Here is a 19,478-nt window from a genome sequence, read left to right on the forward strand (position 1 = left end):
AAAGGTTGGAGGTTCAAGTCTACCCAGGGGTGCCTTGGAAAAAACACCTGGTGATCTACTCTCCAAAAATTAGCTACTGAAAATCCTATGGAGCACAGTTCTACTCTGACACACGTGGGGTTGCCATGAGTTAAGGTCACCATGAGACAGAGTCCACTCAACAGCAACTGATATGGTCATCTCAAGGTTCGGGGTGGGAGAGAACTGTTTCTAAGCTCATTCAGGTGACTGTTGGCAGGCCTTTGGGCCTTACTGGTTTTGGCTGGACACATCAGTTCTTTGTCACATGGGCCACTATGTGGAGGGTAGCCACAATATGGCAGCTCGCTTCCCCCAGAGTGAGGGCTCCCAGTGAGAAAGAGAGAAATACAGAAGCAAGATTTTTCTCATAACCTCATCTCAGAAGTGACATCCCATCATTTTTACCATCTTTTATTTGTTAGAAGCAAGTCACTAGATCTAGCCTATACTCAAAGGGTGGGGGTCATACAAGGGTGTGAATACCAGGAGGGAGGGGTCATTGGGGGCCATTTTAGAGGCTGCCTACCACAGAGGATATTAACAAATAATGTCCTTGAACATTCCTGGAAAGTCCCTGGTGGTGCAAATTATTTGCACTCAGCTGGTAACCGAAAGGTTAGAGCCTCAAGTTCCCATCCAGAGGCTCCTTGGAAGAAAGGCCTGGTGATCTGCTTCTGAAAAACCAGCCATTGAAAACCCTGTGGAGCACATTTCTACACTGATGCACTTGGGGTCACCATGGGTTGGAGTCGACTCTGTGGCAGCTGATTTGGTTTTGTGGTTTTAAACATTCTTGTAGGTCACTTCTGGTGCACATGTATAGAGCTTTCTCTAGAGTATGTACGTAGTAGAACTGCTGGGTTATAAGATTTGTGTATGTTCAGCTTTAATGCGTACTGTCAAGCTGTTTTCCAAAGCGTTGAACCAGTTTGTGCTCCCTCCAGCAACGGATGAGAGATCCTGTTGCTCCACGTCTTTGTCATACCTTGATATTGTCAAACTTCACTATTAGCCAATTTGGTGGGTATGAAATAGCATTCCATTGCAATTTTAATTAGCATTTCCCTGATAACTAATGAGATTGACCTTTATTTTTTTATATGTTGATGAGTTATTGTGCTTCCTTTCTCTCTGTGAAATTCTGGTTCCTGTCTTTTAATCTTTTTCATATCAGGTTGTTTGTCTTTTTCTTATTGACTCATTTGGAGTGCCTTATATAATCTGGATACTAGTCAATCTTTTGTTAGATACATATGCCACAGAGATCTGCTTTCAGTATGGCACTTAGATTTTCTCTCTGTAGGTTTGTTTGTCTCTCTCAGTCATGTAAGTTTCGAATTTTAATTTCAAGTTACCAATATTTTCCTTTATAGTCTGTCTCATTGCAAAGAAAAAAAACTGTCCCCTCAAGGTCATAAAATCATTTTACTATATTGTGATCATAAAATTATTTTACTATATTGTATATAAGATGTTTAGAGTTTTACCATTGGCTATTAGTCTTAATGTACCTGGAAATTTATTTTTAGTTTGTTATTTATTCAATTGTCCCAGTACTAGTAATATACATGAATCAAGTTTTCCATAAATGCATGAATTTGTTTAAGCTGGCTGCTCTCTTTTGTTATCTATTGTCTACGCCAGCACCAATCCTAAACTGTTTTAACTGCTATAATTTTATAATAAGGCTTGAAATCTCATAGCATAAGTCCCACTCCCCTTCATTATTCTTTTTCAGGAGTGTTTTAGCCATTCACGGACATTTTCTCTTCCATATAAAATGTTTACATAAACTTGTCAAGTTCTCCAAACAACAAAGAAGCAAAGCAACAAACCTATTGGTTTTTGATTAATATGCATTAAATCTACAGACCAATTCGAGGAGAAATGACCTCTTTAAGACATTGAATCCATCTATTAACTTGGTACATGATGCTCTTTATTTCTGTTATCTTTTTTGTTTTTCAGTGTCCTATAATTTTTTCATTTTTTTCCTTTTGCTCATTTTTGTTAAATTCATTTATCCAAGGATTTTTATGGCTATTGTGAATAGTTCTTTTTATAAAATTTATATTTTGTAGTTGATTGTTTCTGGCATATAGAAATGCAATTTCACATTGCATATTGTTTATACATGCACCAAACCTGATATACCCCATTAATAATTATAAATTTACCAGTGGATCTTTTTCTCAGTCGTATCTGAAAATAATGACAGTTTTGTGTCTTCCTTTCAAATCCTTATATCCTTTGTTTCTTTTCTCTGCTTACTGCACTGGCTAGGACCTCAAGTACATTGGTGAATAGAAATAGTGAGGACATATTGTTTTGTCCTGACAATAAGGGGAAAGATTTCACTATACCACTGCTTTTTTGCCACATCTAAAGGCTTTTTTATATTAATATCTTTGTTAGCATTTTTTTTAAGATTTTTAAAATTTCATTTATAGTTTCTTGTTTGAGCTGTGAATTTTCAACAAGGGTATCTTAATTTTCTGTCGGCCATATGAAGTTTTGAAATTATTGTCTTGTAGTAAACATTGCTTTACTCATTTACATTGTAGTCAGAGAATATGTGATACCAAGTCCTTTAAATTGGTTGGAGCTAGCTTTATAACCTACTACATGGTCACTATTTTGTGTGTGCTTGAAAAAAACATGTGTAACTTTTAAGTATGTAATATTCTACGTATGCCTTTAAAACAAGTGTTCTAATTATATAATCCAAGTCTTATACGTCTTTGCCAATTTTTTATCTGCTTGAATATCAATTACAGAAATAACCCAGTAAACCCAGTGCCGTCGAGTCAATTCTGACTCATAGCCACCCTATAGGACAGAGTAGAACTGCCCCATAGAGTTTCCAAGGAGCACCTGGCGGATAAATAGGTATGTTAAAATCTCTCACTGTGATGGTGGATTGATGATTTTTTTTTTTAATTGTAGATCTATCTATATATTTGCTTTGTATATTTTGAGGTTATGGTATTCATAAATTGAAATGAATTAACATTTTGATGTAATGTAGGAATCCTATATTGTTGTTATCTTTTAATTCTAATCAGTTTTGCCAGGTTCATCTTTCTTTCATCCCTTGACTTTAAATCATTCTGAATCTATGTGTTAAGTATATATAATCTGAATTTATCTAGCTGGATTTCTAAAAATATTGCTTGGCAGTTTTAGCTTGTCATAAGTAATTTAGTCTATATTTATAGTGATTAGTGATACAATTAGATTTATTTCTATGATCTATTCATTTTGCTTTTTATTTTTCTTGCTTTTTTAAATCTCTTTCATTTCTGCCCCCCCCCCCTTATTTTCTTTCTTTCTTTTCCTATTTTTTTTTCTTCACTTTGTTTGGAAGCTACGTGTTCTAGATCTAATATTTTAATATTACTCTAGTTTTGTATCTACCTGTATATTTACTTTTTCCAGTACTCTCTATTCTTTTCTACAGTTTAGTGCTCCTATACAGGACTTCTTTCCTTAATCCTGAAGAATTTCTTATAATAGTTCTTTCTGTGTATTATGTTGTTGTTGTTAGTTGCCATTGAGTTAGCTCTGATTCATGGTGACCTTACATATAACAGAAGGAAACACTGCCAGATCCTGAGCTATCTCCATGATCACCGGTATGTTTGAATCAATTTGTTATAACTATTATGTCAATCCCACTCATTAAGGGTTTTTCACATTTTCACTGACCCTCTGCTTTACTAAACAAGATATACCTTTCAAGTGATTGTTCTTTCCTGATGACATGTTCAAAGTAAATGAACCAAAGTCTCACCATCTTCACTTCTAAGGAACATTCTGGATGTATTTTTTCTTAGACAGATTTGTTCATCCTTTTGTCAGTCCACAGTATATTCCATATTCTTCACTAATACCACCCTTAGAATGCATCAGTATTTGTGTCTTCCTTTTTCATTGTCCAGTTTTCACATGCACATGAGGCAATTGAAAAGATGATGGCATGGTACACTATAATTATCAAAGTGACATCTTTGCTTTTTAAGATGTAAAGGTGTCTTCTGCAGCATATTTTCCCAATGCAATCTGTCATTTGTTTTCTTGACTACTGCTTCCATAGACATTGACTGTGGGCCCAAGTAGAATAAAATTGTTGACAACTCTTTTCTTCCCCCCACCATTTATCATAATGTTGTTTATTGGTCCAGTTGTGAGGGTTTTTACTTTCTTCATGTTTAGGCATAATCCATAGTGTGTTACGCTGTTGCTGTTAGGTGCCGTCAAGTCGAAGCCAACTCAAAGAGACCCTGTGTAAAACTGAAAGAAACACTGCCTGGTCCTGTGCCTTCCTCAAAATCATTGTTATGCTTGAGCCCATTGTTGCAGCCACTGTATCAGTCCATCTCCTTGAGGGTCTTCCTCTTTTTGTGCTGATCTCTACTTTACCAAGCATATCCTTCTCGAGGGAGTGGTCCCTCCTGATAACATGTCCAAAGTACGTGAGATGAATTCTCATCAGCCTTGCTTCTAAGGACCATTCTGGCTACACTTCCTGCAAACAGATTTGTATGTCCTTCTGGCAATCCATGGTGTATATTCAATATTCTTAGCCAACACCAAAATTCAAAGACCAGTTCTTCTTCCGTCTTCCTTATTCATTGTCCACTCATAGCATGCATATGAGGTGATTGAAAGCACAATGGTTTGGGTCAGGCACACCTTAGTTCTCAAAGTGACATATTTGCTTTTCAACTCTTTAAAGAGGACTTTCGGAGCAGATTTGCCCGATGCAATAAATCATTTGATTTCTTGACTGCTGCTTCCATGTGCCAAGACTGTGGATCTAAGTAAAATGAAATTCTTGATAAGTTCAATCTTTTCTCCATTTATCATGGTGTTGGTTATTGGTCCAGTTGTGAGGATTTTTGTTTTCTTTATGTTGAAATGCAAATAATACTGAAAGCTGTAGACTTTGATTTTCATCCCAGTAAGAGCTTCAAGTCCTCTTCACTTTCTGCAAGCAAGGTGGTGTCATCTGCATAACGCGGGTTGTTAATAAGTCTTCTTCCAATCTTGATGCTCCATTCTTCTTCATACAGCCCAGCTTCTCAGGTTATTTGCTCAGCATACAGATTGAATAAGTATGGTGAAAGGATAAAACCCTGATGCATACCTTACCTGAATTTAAACCACTCAGTATCCCCTCGCTTTGTATGAATGACCGACTCTTGGTCTATGTACAGGTTCCTCATAAGCACAATTAAGTGTTCTGGAATTCCCATTTTTCACAATGTTATCCATAATTTGTTGTGATTCACGTAGTTGAATGCCTTTGCATAGTCAGTAAAACGCAGGTAAATATCTTTCTGGTATCTGCTTTCAGCTAAGATCCATCTGGCATCAGCAATGATATACCTCTTTCCAAGTCCTCTTCTGAATCTGGATTGAACTTCTGGCAGTTCCCTGTTGATGTACAGCTGCAGCCACTTTTGAATGATATGCAGCAAAATTTTACTTTTGTGTGAAACTAATGATATTGTTTGATAATTTCCATATTCTGTTGTATCACCTTTATTTGGGATGGGAACAAATATGGATACCTTCTAGTCAGTTAGCCCAGTTATTGTCTTCCAAATTTCTTTATGGAGATGAGCAAGCACCTCCAGTGCTGCATCCATTTATTGAAACGTTCAGTTGACATTCCATCAATTCCTAGAGTCTTGTTTTTTGACATTCCCTTCAGTGCAGCTTGGATTTCTTCCTTCAGTACCATCAGCTCTTGATCACATGCTACCTCCTGAAATGGTCGAAAGTTGACTTATTCTTTCTGGCACAGTGACTTTGTATATTCCTTCCATCTTCTTTTGACACTTCCTGTGTCATTCAATATTTTCCCCATAGAATCCTCCAATATTGCAACTCGAGGGATGAATATTTTCTTCAATTCTTTCAGCTTGAGAAATGTTGAATATATTCTCACCTTTTGGTTTTCTAACTCCTGATCTTTGCACATTTCATTGATACTTTGTCTTCTTGAACTGCCCTTTGAAATCTTCTGTTGAACTCTTTTACTTCATCGTTTCTTCCTTTCACTTTACCTACTCTGTGTTCAAGAGCAAATTTCAGAGTCTTTTCTGATATCCATTTTGGTCTTTTCTTTACTGTCTTTTTGATGACCCTTTGCTTTCTTCGTGTATGATGTTCTTGATTTCATTCCACAACTTGTCTGATCTTTGGTCATTATCATTCAGTGTGTCAAATCTATTCTTGAGATGGTCTCTAAATTCAGATGGGATATACTCAAGGTTGTATTTTGGCTCCCATGGACTGGTTCTCATTTTCTTCAGCTTCAACTTAAACTTGCATATGAGCAATTGATTATCTGTTATGCAGTCATCCCTGCCCTTATTCTGACTGATGATATTGAGCTTTTCCATCCTCACTTGATTTAATTTCCTGTATATTCCATCTGGCAAGGTCCACCTATATAGTCGTCATTTATATTGTTGAAAAAAGATATTTGCATTGAAGAAGTCGTTGGTTTTGCAAAATTCTATCATGGGATCTCCAGTGTCATTTCCATCATGAAGGCCGAATTTTCCAAATACTAATCTTTCTTTTTTGTTTCTGACTTTTGTATTCCAATCACCAGTAATTATCAATGCATCTTGATAGCATGTTTGATCAATTTCAGAATGCAGAAGTCAGTAAAAATCTTCAGCGTGCTCATCTTTGGCCTTAGTGGTTAGTGTGTTAATTTCAGAAATAGTCCTATTAACTGGTCTTCCTTGTGGGTGTATGGATAGTGTCCTATCACTGACAACACTGTACTTCAGAATAGATCTTGGAATGTTCTTTTTGACAATGAATGTGACACCATTTTTCTTCCATTTGTAATTTCCAGCATAGTAGACCATATGATTTTCCGATTCAAAATGCCCAATATTAGTCCATTTCAGCTCACTAATGCCTAGGGTATTGATCCTTATGGCTTCCATTTCATTTTTGAAAACTTCCAATTTTCCTAGATTCCTACTTTGTACATTCCACGTACTGATTATTAATGATGTTTGCAGTTGTTTCTCCTCATTTTGAGACATGCCCTTCATCAAGTGAACTTCCTGAAAACTTCACTCCAACCACATCATTAAGGTTGACTCTACTTTGAGGAGGCAACCCTTCCCCAGTTGTATTTGAGTTTCTCCCAACCTAAGAAAAGAATTAATGCATTCGAATTATGTCATTGGCAAAGAATGTGGAATATACCATGGACTGCCAGAAGAATGAACAAATCTGTCTTAGAGGAAGCACAGCCAGAATGCTCCTTGGAAGCAAGGATGGTGAGACTTCATCTCATGTACTTTAGACATGTTATCAGTAGGGACTAATCCCTAGAGAAGGACATCATGCTTGGTAGAGGATGAGCAAAAAAGAGGAAGACCTTCAAGTAGATGGATTAACACAATGGCTGCAAAGACGGGCTGAAACATTACAAAGATTGTGAGGATTGCACAGGACTGGGCAGTGTTTTGTTCTGCTTTGCCCAGGATTATATGAGTCAGACGTTACCTAACAACAACATAGAATTTTAGGTTGGCAGGTTTTGTTGCTGATGTTTGTTTCTTTGTTGGTTTTAAGCACTTCCATTGTGTTCTCTATCCAAGATTTCTTTTGAAATTCAGCTGTATAGTTCCCCTGAAGGCGATGCATCCTTTATCTCTTCCTGCTCTTAAGATTTTCTTACTGAATTTGGTTTTCAGCAGTTTAACTATGATGTATCTGGGTTAGTTTTCTTTACATTTTTTCTTCTTTGAAATGTACAGTTTCCTCATTCTGTAGTTTGATGTTTTTCATCTATTTTTGGAAAATTACAGTCATTAATTACTAGCATGTTATTTCTGTTTCATTCTTTCTATCCTCTCCTTCTGAGCCTCTGGTTACACATATGTTATGCCTTTTCACCCTGTCTCATAATTCTCTTATGTGCTTTCTAGATCTTTTCATCTCTTTGTTCATCAGCCATTCTTCCCTCTGTGTGTTTTTTTTGGGTACTTTCCACTGTCCTTTATTCCTGTTCGGAATTATCTGTTTTGTCTGATTTGCTGTTGTTAAACCTATCTATTGAATTTGTAATTTTAGTTATTATTTTTTATTCTAAAATTTCCATTTTATTCTTTTATGGGTTTCGGCTCTATACTGAAATTCTCTAGCCTTGTTTCTGTGGTTTTAAAACATATTAATCACTGTTATTTTAACAACTTTGTATAGAAACTCAAATTTCTGAATAATCTGTGAGTCTGTTTCTATTATGTATTGTTTCTCTTGATTTCTTGGCCATTCACTCTGGTTTTTAGCCCCCTTCTAATTTTTGACTGGATGCAGGACATCATGGATGAGTATTATAGAGGTTCTGAAGTTGATGTTCGTGTTTTTCAAAAAGGATTTTTTATTGGGGTGGGGAAGATAGATAACATACCAGCAGTTTACTTTTATACTATCAAAATTTAGTTTTAAACTTTGTTTGGAATGGATCCTTTCAGTTTTCTCCAAGAGCATTAATCTTTACTCCAAAGGTGTAACTCTTATTTGTAGGCCATTTTCTCATGTCTCAACCGAAAACATAGTGTGTTTTTAAGGCCCTTCCACACTGGTAGGACTTGAGCTACTTTGCTTTATTTCCAGAATAGTGCAGCTACTAAAATGATGGCAGGGTTCTGTAGCCTTCAGCCACTATTTTCTGCAAGCTTTCTTGGGGTTTCTCCCTGTGATCCAGTTCAATAATTCTCTCTTTGATTGAAAAGGTAATTTAAAAACTCCTAACAACAACAAAAAAAAGCCCTGGCCCTGATGGCTGCACTGGAGAATTCTAACAAACTTTCAGAGGAGAGTTAACACCACCACTACTAAAGGTATCTCAGAGCATACAAAAGGCTGGAATACCCCCAAACTCATTCTATGAAGCTGGTATAACCCTGATACCAAAACCAGGCAAAGACACTACAAAAAAAATAGAATCACAGACCTATATCCCTCATAAACTTAGATGCAAAAATCCTCAACAAAATTCTGGCCAACAGAATTCAACAACATATCAAAAAAATAATTCACCATGACCAAGTGGGATTCGTACCAGGTATGGAGGAATGGTTCAACATTAGAAAAGCAATGAATGTAATCAATCACATAAATGAAACAAAAGACAAGAACCACATGATCTTATCAATTGATGCGGAAAAGACATTTGACAAAGCCCGACACACATTCATGATAAAAACTCTCAGCAAAAAAGGAATAGAAGGAAAATTCCTCAACATAATAAAGGGCATTTATACAAAGCCAACAGCCAACATCATCCTAAATAGAAAGAGTCTGAAAGAATTCCCCTGGAGAAATAGAACCAGACAAGGTTGTCCTTTATCACCACTCTTATTCAGCAGTGTCCTGGAGGTCCTAGCCAAAGCAATTAGGCTAGACAAAGAAATAAAAGGCAACCGAATTGGCAAAGAAGAAGTAAAAGTATCTCTATTTGAAGATGACATGATCTTATACACAGAAAACCCTAAAGAATCCTCAAGAAAACTACTGAAACTAATAGAAGAGTTCAGCAGAGCATCAGGATACAAGATAAACATACAAAAATCAGTTGGATTCCTCTACACCAACAAAGAGAACATTGAAGAGGAAATCACCAAATCAATACCATTTACAGTAGCCCCCATGAAGATAAAATACTTAAGAATAAATCTAACCAGAGACAAAAAAGACCTATACAAAGAAAACTACAAGACACTACTGCAAGAAACCAAAGGAGACCTACATAAGTGGAAAAACATACTTTGCTCATGGATAGGAAGACTCAACATGCTAAAAATGTCTGTTCTATCCAAAGTGATCTACAGATACAATGCAATCCTGATCCAAATTCCACTTACATTTTTTAATGAGATGGAGAAACAAATCACCAACTTCATATGAAAGGGAAAGAGGCCCCGAAAAAGTAAAGCATCACTGAAAAAGAAGAACAAAGTGGGAGGCCTCATACTACCTAATTTTAGAACATACTATACCACCACAGTAGTCAAAACAGCCTGGTACTGGTACAAAAACAGATACATAGACCAATGTAACAGAATTGAGAATCGAGACATAAATCCATCCACGTGTGAGCAGCTAATATTTGACAAAGGCCCAAAATCTGTTAAGTGGGGAAAAAACAGTCTCTTTAACAAACAGTGCTGGCGTAACTGGATATCCATCAGCAAAAACATAAAACAAGACCTATACCTCACACCATGCACAAAAATTAACTTGAAATGAATCAAAGACCTAAATATAAAATCTAAAATGACAAAAGTCATGGAAGAAAAAATAGGGACAAGGCTAGGAGCCCTAATTATGTGGCATAAACAGTATACAAAACATCGCTAACAGTGCACAAACACCAGAAGAGAAACTAGATAACTGGGAGCTCCTGATAATCAAATACTTAGGCTCATCCAAAGTCTTCACCAAAAGAGTAGAAAGATTACCTACAGACTAGGAAAAAGTTTTTGACTGTGACAGAACTCATCAGAGTCTGATCTCTAAAATCTACATGATACTGCAAAAGCTCAACTACAAAAAGACAAATAGCCCAATATAAAAATGGGCAAAGGATATGAAAAGGCACATCACCAAAGAAGACATTCAGGGAGCTAACAGATACATGAGGAAATGCTCACAATCATTAGCCATTAGAGAAAAGCAAATCAAAACTACAATGAGATTCCATCTCATTCCAACAAGGCTGGCATTAATCCAAAAACCACAAAATAATAAATGTTGGAGAGGCTGTGGAGAGACTGCAACACTTATACATTGTTGGTGGGAATGTAAAATGGTGCAACCACTTTGGAAATCGATTTGGCACTTCCTTAACGAGCTAGAAACAGAACTACCATACGATTCAGCAGCCCCACTCCTTGGAATATATCCTAGAGAAATAAGAGCCCTCACAGAAACAGATATATGCACACCCATGTTCACTGCAGCACTGTTTACAATAGCAAAAAGATGGAAGCAACCAAGGCGCCCATCAACAGATGAATAGATAAATAAATTATGCTATGCTCACATAAGGGAATACTACTAAATGATTAAGAACAACAATGAATCAATAAAACATCCAACAACATGGAGAAATCTGGAAGGCATTACGCTGAGTGAAAATAGTCATTTGCAAAAAGTCAAATATTGTATGAGATCACTATTATAAGAACTCAAGAAAAGAATTTAAACAGAAGAAAATATTCTTTGATGGTTACGAGGGTGGGGAGGGAGGGAGAGGGTTATTCACTAATTACATAGCAGACAAGAACCATTTCAAGTGAAGGTAAAGACAACACACAATACGGGGGAGGTCAGGACAACTTGACTAAACCAAAAGCAAAGACATTTCCTGAATACACCCGAATGCTTCGAAGGCCAGAGTAGCAGGGACAGGGGTCTGGGGACCATGGCTTCAGGGAACATCTAGGTCAATTGGCATAACAAAATGTATTAAGAAAATGTTCTGCATTCCACTTTGGTGAGTGGTGTCTCGGGTCTTAAATACTAGCAGGTGGCCACCTAAGATGCATCAGTTGATCTCAAACCACCTGGACCAAAGGAGAATGAAGAACACCAAAGACATAAGGAAATTATGAGGCCAAGAGAAAGAAAGGGCCACATAAACTAGAGACTACAACAGCCTGAGACCAGAAGAGCTAGATGGTGCCCAGCTACCACTGATGACTGCCCTGACAGGGAACACAACAGAGGGTCCCTAATGGAGCAGGAGAATAGTGGGATGCAGACCTCAAATTCTCATAAAAAGACCAGACTTAATGGTCTGACTGAGACTAGAGGGACCCCGGAGGTCATGTTCCCTGGACCCTCTGTTAGCTCAAGACTGGAACCATTTCTGAAGCCAACTCTTCAAATAGGGATTGGACTGGACTATAAGATAGAAAATGATACTCTTGAGGAATGAGCTTCTTGGCTGAAGTAGACACATAAGACTCTGTGGGCATCTCCTGTCTGGAGGGCGAGATGAGAAGGCAGAGGGGCACAGGAGCTGGTTGAATGGACACGGGGCATACAGGGTGGAGAGGAGGAGTGTGCTGTTTCATTAGGGGGAGAGCAGCTAGGAGTACATAGCAAGCAAGATGGGTAGAAGTTTTTGTATGAGACTGACTTGATTTGTAAACTTTCACTTAAAGCACGATGAAAAAACTAAAAATAATTCTCTCTTCACCTTTGTTTTACCTTCTTAATCTCTTTAATAATTTTTTTTATTTGAACTATTCTATTTCAATCATTACATTTTTCATTTCTAGGAGTCCTGTTTGATTCTTTTATAAATATGCTTACTTCCTATCCAAGTTTTCAAGTTTCCCCTTTATTTTTCAAGTATATCAAATATAGTTTTTTTTTTTTTTTTAATATCCTATGCCTAATAAAATTGTGTCTATTTCTGATGACTCTTGCTTGTGACAACTCTCACTCATGGCACTTTGTTTCCTTGCGTGTTACATGGTTTTTCAAAAAAAATATTATTATGAGCTGCTTATTTTCTAAGGAATCTTTTCGCCTATATTTTTCTTTCTAGCTGGGTTAAAGTTAAGTTTCCCCAGACAGAATCTGTATTTGCTTCTACCAACTTGGAATGCTACCAAACTGGGACCACTACAAATTAAATTATTTGTTTAGTATCTTTCAAACCACACAGGTAGGTTGGATTCAAATTGCAAACATATGTGGGGAATTGATTTGTAGTTACTAATTCTCCAAGATTTTTTCTGTCCACCTCCAGCAGGTTTAAGACAGGCAAGCTGCACTGATGTCTTTTTTTGTGTGTTTTGCAGTCTAGTTCTTATTTACTTTTACCCTTTACAAGTATCCCTTTGGTGTTTGAGCTTTGTTCAGATATGTCCTTTTAAACTACCCCCTTTATGTGAGAATGGCCTCAATATTGTAGACAAGAAACCCCACAAAGTCACCCACGTACATTCTCCAGGAATTTTCAAAACCCTGGAGTGAAAATTAGCTTTTGTGTTGGTTTCTGGTTTTGTTTAATGTTTCCTGGCTTTTGGCTTTGCCGCCTCTGCATTTTCATGCCATCCCAGTGATACCTTTACAGTATGTTGTATGCATGTTGACTGACTCAGGAGTACTATTCAGGCTTCTAAGCTACTACATTTCTGGAACTTAAGTACTGCTTTCACTTGATTACAATATGATGTGTACGTGCATCAATACATGAACATATGAATATACAGTTCCATGAATTTTTACAAACTCAGTATACCGGGGGCCAGCACATAAATTTATTAAGAGAACTGTCTTAGTCATCTAGTGCTGCTGTAACAGAAATACCGCAAGTGGATGACTTTAACAAAGAGAAATTTATGTCTTCATGGTAAAGTAGGCTAAAAGTCCAAATTCAGGGCTTCAGCTCCAGGGGAAGGCTTTCTCTGTCTGTGGGCTTGGGAGGAAGGCCCTTGTCCTCAATCTTCTCCTAGTTGAGGAGCTTCTCAGGTGCAGGGACCCCAGATCCAAAGTACTTGCTCTGCTCCTGGTGGTATGAGGTCCCCCGTCTCTCTGCTCACTTCTTTCTTTTATATCCCAAGAGATTGCCTCAAGACACGGTCCGATCTTGTAGACTGAGTCCTGCCTCACTAACACAATTGCGTGCTTTACAACATATAGGAAAATCACACAATACTGGGAATCAAGGCCCAGCCAAGTTGATACACACCTTTTGGGGGGGACATAATTCAATCCATGACAAGAACATTACTGGTAGCTTATAAATTTTATGATCAAAGATTAATTCTACCTACTTTTGTATTTTATAGAAATATAATCATACAATATATACTCCTTTGTTTCCAGCTTCTTTCACTCTCCAATATGTTGGTGAGATTCAGCCATATTGCGTATCATGTGACTCGTATGTTTGCATTGCTGTACATATTTCGCTGTGAACACATCACAATTTGTTTAAATATTATACTGTTGTTGGAGGAGGGATCAGTCCCTGGAGAAGGACATCATGCTTGGTAAAGTAGAGGGTCAGCAAAAAAGAGGAGGACCCTCAACAAGATGGATCGACACAGTGGCTACAAAAACGGGTTCAAGCATAGCTATGATCCTGAGGATGTCGCAGAACTAGGCAGTGTCTCGTTCTGTTGTGCACAGGGTCGCTATGAGCCAGAACCAACTCGATGGCACCTAACAACAACAGCTGTTTATGTTCCCAGCTAATAAAGGCTGTGGTAGCGCTAGGGGTGAGGAAGCAAGAAGATTAGCATTTAGATCGTTTTCAATTATAGACAATTGAGGATAGCACTTCTTTGAACATTCTAGTACGTGTCTTTTCATGAATATGCTTATAAATTTCCATCGGGTGTACACCTAAAAGTTTTATTGTTGAATAGTTCTATTTTTTATTTCGGAATAATGCTTGTAACATTTTAAAAATACAAAGTATCAAGAGAAAAAAATTACTATTTAACAATCCCCCTCTTACTGAAGTATCTAAATACCTCCTTACTTTCCCTATGCTTATACTTGATAGCATTTTTTCCTGCAAAACCAGGATCATAATTTTTTTCTCAAGGTATGGATTGAAAGCATCCTTTTAAAGAACTGTGTAATATTTTTAGAATGGATTTTTGATAAATTGCTCATTCATAGGCGTGTTGCTAAGTATATACAGAGCCTGGTATCTCAAAAGCCATCTCAGTGAGTTACAGGATTTCAGGGTAGTCTCCACTACAGAAGCAGGGCTAATCAGGGCAGGAAGCTGGAAAGAAGGAAAAGACGCTCCAAGGGAAGTGACAATAAGAAAGAATATAAGATTTAACATCGAGCTAAAAGAAGGAACAAATCTGTCTTGGAAGAAGTACAAGAATGCTCCTTAGAAGCAAGGATGGTGAGACTACGTCTCACATACTCTGGACATATTATCAGGAGGGATCAGTCCCTGGAGAAGGACATCTTGCTTAGTAAAGTAGTCGGTCAGTGAAAAAGAGGAAGACCCTCAATGAGACGGATTGACACAGCGGCTACAACAATGGGCTCAAGCACAGCGACAATTGTGAGGATGGCGCAGGACCAGGCAGAATAAAGAAGAATAAAACACAGTTATTGGCCTACGCTTGCTCTGGTTTGGGGAGCTGTGACCAAACTGTTTCGGAAGACAGGCTGTGGCCCTTTAATCCCCTTTACCTGGGACTCTGCCTTGCGGTGGCAGCCCAGCCTGGACCTGTGAGATGACCTGTGGTAGCAGAGAGCTTCATCAGGCTCTCCTCCTGGAGACACTTGGGTCTGGGGACACTTTCTGCTTAGGCGCCTGGCTAACAGGGGCCAGGGTGGCACCAGAGGTGAGCAAGCCGCAGAAGGTGCAGAGGCTGCGGAGCTCTTCCCCTGGCCACTGGGGCCAGCCATAAAAAGCGACACATGGTTTTTCCTCAGGTTGTACAGGTGAGTTCACCAAGCAAGATGGACAGATGGGGATTCAGGGCAGAACCGGCTCAGGCCCAAAGCCGGCCCCTGGTGAAAGCGGGTCAGGACTAGGAGCCACGCTCAAGAAGCCCACACAGGGAGAAATCCTATCCTTACCAGCTGTGGGAGTAAGGATATTGTATCCATTTATTTTTTAGTTGATTGAATTTATTGATTCTTTATTACAAAATAATACATATTACCGTGGAAACGTTGATGAAGTGTATGAAGAAAAGACACAAGAAACCGATTTTTCCTGACAAAACTGACTCTAAGAATTTGATAAATATCTTCCATATAATTACTTCCATATAATTACTCATATAATTACTACAATTATATAAATACATAAAATATGTATAAAATTTTTTTTTGCTTACAAAAATGCAAATTCTCCGTTTTGCAACAACGTTAAATGTTTATTTTTTAAAAAATCTATAGGACCTAAATCCTAGTAAATACCTAACCTAAAACCTAACCTATTGCCGTCGAGTCGATTCCGACTCATAGAGACCCTACAGGACAGAGTAGAACTAACTGTCCCACAGGGTTCCCAAGGAGCTCTAATGGATTGGAACTGAAACCTTTTAATTAGCACCTCTTAACCGCTGCGCCGTTGGCTGGGGTAACCACTGTGCCACCAGGGCTCCAAAAAAAAAGAGAAAGCTGTTCCCGCCTGGTAAATGCATACAGATTTAACTCGTCCTTGGAAACAATAGCGTGTTATTTTATATAAAAAATACACCCTCATGTATCAACCCCTCCCTCGTTCGCTAATAGTGGCATGGATTTATTTTTCAACAAATTGCTCCGAGGCACTCATGGGCTGGCGCCAGGCGCGGGGTCTCCATCGCGGTGGCCTGGGCGCTGGCCAGGAACTGACCTCGGCGGGTGGGAACCGACCGGGGCGAGGCGGCGATCGGCCGGAGCGGGGCGCTGCGGCGGGGACGTCCCGGCCAAGCACCGCCCTCCGCCCCGGCGGCCAATCGGCTCCGGGAGCAGCCTCCTCGCCCCTCAGTGCTCCGCAGCCCCCCGCACCCCGCCCACCACCGCCTCCAGCACCCATTTCGTATCCCTGGCCTTCGCCCGTCTCCGCGCCGCATCGTTGCGGAGAGCGCTTGCCCGTCGGAAGTGGCCGCCGTGGACGCTGCTGGAGCCGCGGTGAGTCTGGTCCCCGGGTGGTTTCTGGAACGGCAGCAGGCCGCGGGCAGCCCGGGTGGGCGAGGAGGGCGAGCGGGCCGGAGCGGGCAGGGGCCTGCGGAGCGCGGGGCTGGCGCTGGGCCTGGAGGCCAGGGGGCCGAGGAGGCCCTGGCTTTCGGAGGGCCCCCTGCGGGCTCTTCCATCTCCATTTCTGCGCCCCTCGCCCTCTCTACCTCATCCTTCTCTCCTGGTGCGTTTCTGTGTCCCCCGGAGCCTCATCGTGAAGCGCCTAAGACATCCCAGCCTTTAAAAAGGTATATTTTTAATCATGAATTATTTCAAAGCTATAGATAAGACCAGAAAATAATACCACAGACTTATCAAATGCGGCCATTTGATCGCTTTGCTTCAGAGCTCTTTCTTCCTTTCTTAACAAAAAAACAAAAACCTGACAGTAAAACCCCTTCCCCCACCAAGCTCCCCCCATCCTCCGAGGTAGGTTCCTTGTATCCTTCCTGAGTATATTTTGGCCTTTGATTATTTTCCTTCATGTACGTAAGCAGTACATGCGTTTTTTTAATATTACGAATTCTCATGGAAGGCAATATGAGGGGATTTTAGCTTGGGTTTATTTTTGTGTTGCATAGGTGCTAATAGTCCGGGTCTTTCCCACCCCAAGGGGCATCAGCTCTCCGTGTTTACTGAGAATGCTGAGCCCCGGCGGTGAGGAAGGACAGGTCGCTGTCACTCAGGTGGTGGTGACAGTGACGGGGCAGGTCCCTGAATCCCGGGTGTTTCCGTTTCCTCTGCACCAGCCCTACACCAGCCAGCGGCTGTGCTAACCCCCCACAGGCCCTGCAAATGGTTATCCGTTTTGATTCAGTTTGGAGAAGGGGGATTGGAGGGAGAAAAGGAAAGACAATATGGCTTGAATTTGGATCACAAAGCTAGGCAGGGTGAAAAGGTACGTGTTTGCCTGAAACATGAAATATGGAATCTGAGGATCTCAGTATTTATTTAACACGCATGCAGCCTTACACATTTTACTTTACAAATATTAACCCACCTAATATAACTCACCAAAATTTTTTTTTTTTTTTACAAATATGAACTCACCTGACAATAAACCTGTAATACAGGTGCTAATTTTATCATCAACATTGTTGTTGTTAGGTGCCATCAAGTTGGTTCCGATTCATAGCGACACCATGCACAACAGAGCGGAACACTGCCCAGTCCTGTGCCATCCTCTTCACCGTTATGTTTGAGCCCATTGTTGCAGCCATTGTGTCAATCCATCTCATTGAAGGTCTTCCTTTTTTTCGCTTACCCTCTACCAAGCATGATGTCCTTCTCCAGGGACTGGTCCCTCCTGATAACATGCCCAAAGAACAGAAGACAAATCTCTCCATCCTCCCTTCTAAGGAGTACTCTGGCTGTACTTATTCCAAAAAGCAGTACGGGTCATAAACCCGAGGCACAGAGGAAATAAGTAACTTGCTGCAAATCACACCAATGGTAGAAATGCGGCACAGGGATTCAAATCCCTGCCATCAGGCCCCAGAGTCTGGGCTCCTACAGGCCAGCACTACCCTGCATTTCACGTACTAGAACTATCCCCCAAAACCCACTGCTGTGGAGTCGATTCTGACTCAGCAACTCCATAGGGTTTCCAAGGCTGTAAATCTCTATGGAAGCAGACTGCCACATCTTTCTCCCACAGAGCCACTGGTGGTTTCGAATTGCCCACCTTTCAGTTAGCAGTCGATTGCTTTAACCACTGTGCTACCAGGGCTCCCCCAGGGGAGGATATAACCCAGATACCCATTGCCCTCCGGTCTATTCCAGCCCACAGAACTGCCCCCATAGGGTTTCCAAGGCTGTAGTCTCAGTAGGAGCAGATGGCCAGATCTTTCTTCCCCGGAGCAGCTGGTGGGTTCCAACTCCCAACCCAGAATACCAAAAAACCAAACCAAACTGGTTGCAGTCCAGTGGATTCCGACTCACAGCCACCCTATAGGACAGAGAAGAACTGATCCATAGGGGTTCTAAGGAGCAGCTGGTGGGTTCGAGCTGCAGGCCTTTTGGTTAGCAGCCAAACTCAATCCAGAATGGGAAGGGGTACTTCTGTAGGAGGGAGGGGCAGCTGTCAGCTGATGATCACAAAGGCCTTTGGGGAAGAAGTGGGGTTGAAATTGTGCACAGAAGAACAGCCTTAGCTACCTATTGTTTGAAATGTAATAGATTATGAATTTTAATTTTTAAAGTAGCACTTTTATAACAATGCAGAGGGTTATGAAAAAAAAAGCCGCCCCTCCCCTATCGCTCAGGTTAAGCACTAACAGATCGGGTGTTTCCTTCTCCTCAACGTACAAAAAGGCAAGCATGTTCAGCAATCCCTACACTCCGGTTGTTTGCCTCGGCAGTAGGCCCAGGCGCCTATCCAGTAGCAGCGCTCTAAGCTCTTTCTTTGGCGAGCTGAGCGCTGCGCCCTGGAGCCGGGCCCGCTCCCTCGAGGACACGGCCGTGTGCTCCGCAGGATGGGGCCCCGCGTCCCCGGCCGCTGCAGGGCCGGGCGCTCGGCGGGCGACACAAAGAAGCGCTGTCCCCGGCCAAGCGCCGCCCCCGGCCGAGGAGGAAGTGGGAGGAGGCGGCCGGGGACCCTCCGCGCTCCGCCCGCGTCCGCCGCCCCCACCCCGAGCCGAGCCCTCGAGCGGCCCACGGACCCCGCGGGGAGCGGATGAGGGGCCCTGGGCGTGGGGATCGAACTGGGGCGGGGCCGGGGCAGCCGCGCTCTTTGTGTCCCTGTCGGG

At 40.7% G+C, this 19,478-nt stretch overlaps 1 protein-coding gene across 3 annotated transcripts in view; it reads left to right on the forward strand.

The window, feature by feature from the left end:
• TCAF1 (TRPM8 channel associated factor 1) overlaps window positions 1-19,478 on the forward strand; it is a 57,798-nt gene that overhangs the window by 3,520 nt on the left and 34,800 nt on the right. For 2 of the 3 annotated variants that reach the window (XM_010600125.3, XM_003420545.4), the window contains exon 1: window positions 16,593-16,686. The exons of the other annotated variant lie outside the window; for it this stretch is intronic. The gene's annotated coding sequence lies outside the window, so the exon portion shown is untranslated. Of the gene's footprint in view, window positions 1-16,592; window positions 16,687-19,478 lie in introns of those variants that run through there. 3 annotated transcript variants of the gene reach the window in all.

This window comes from Loxodonta africana, chromosome 8 (assembly GCF_030014295.1).
Source record: "Loxodonta africana isolate mLoxAfr1 chromosome 8, mLoxAfr1.hap2, whole genome shotgun sequence".
Classification (NCBI taxonomy): domain Eukaryota; kingdom Metazoa; phylum Chordata; class Mammalia; order Proboscidea; family Elephantidae; genus Loxodonta; species Loxodonta africana.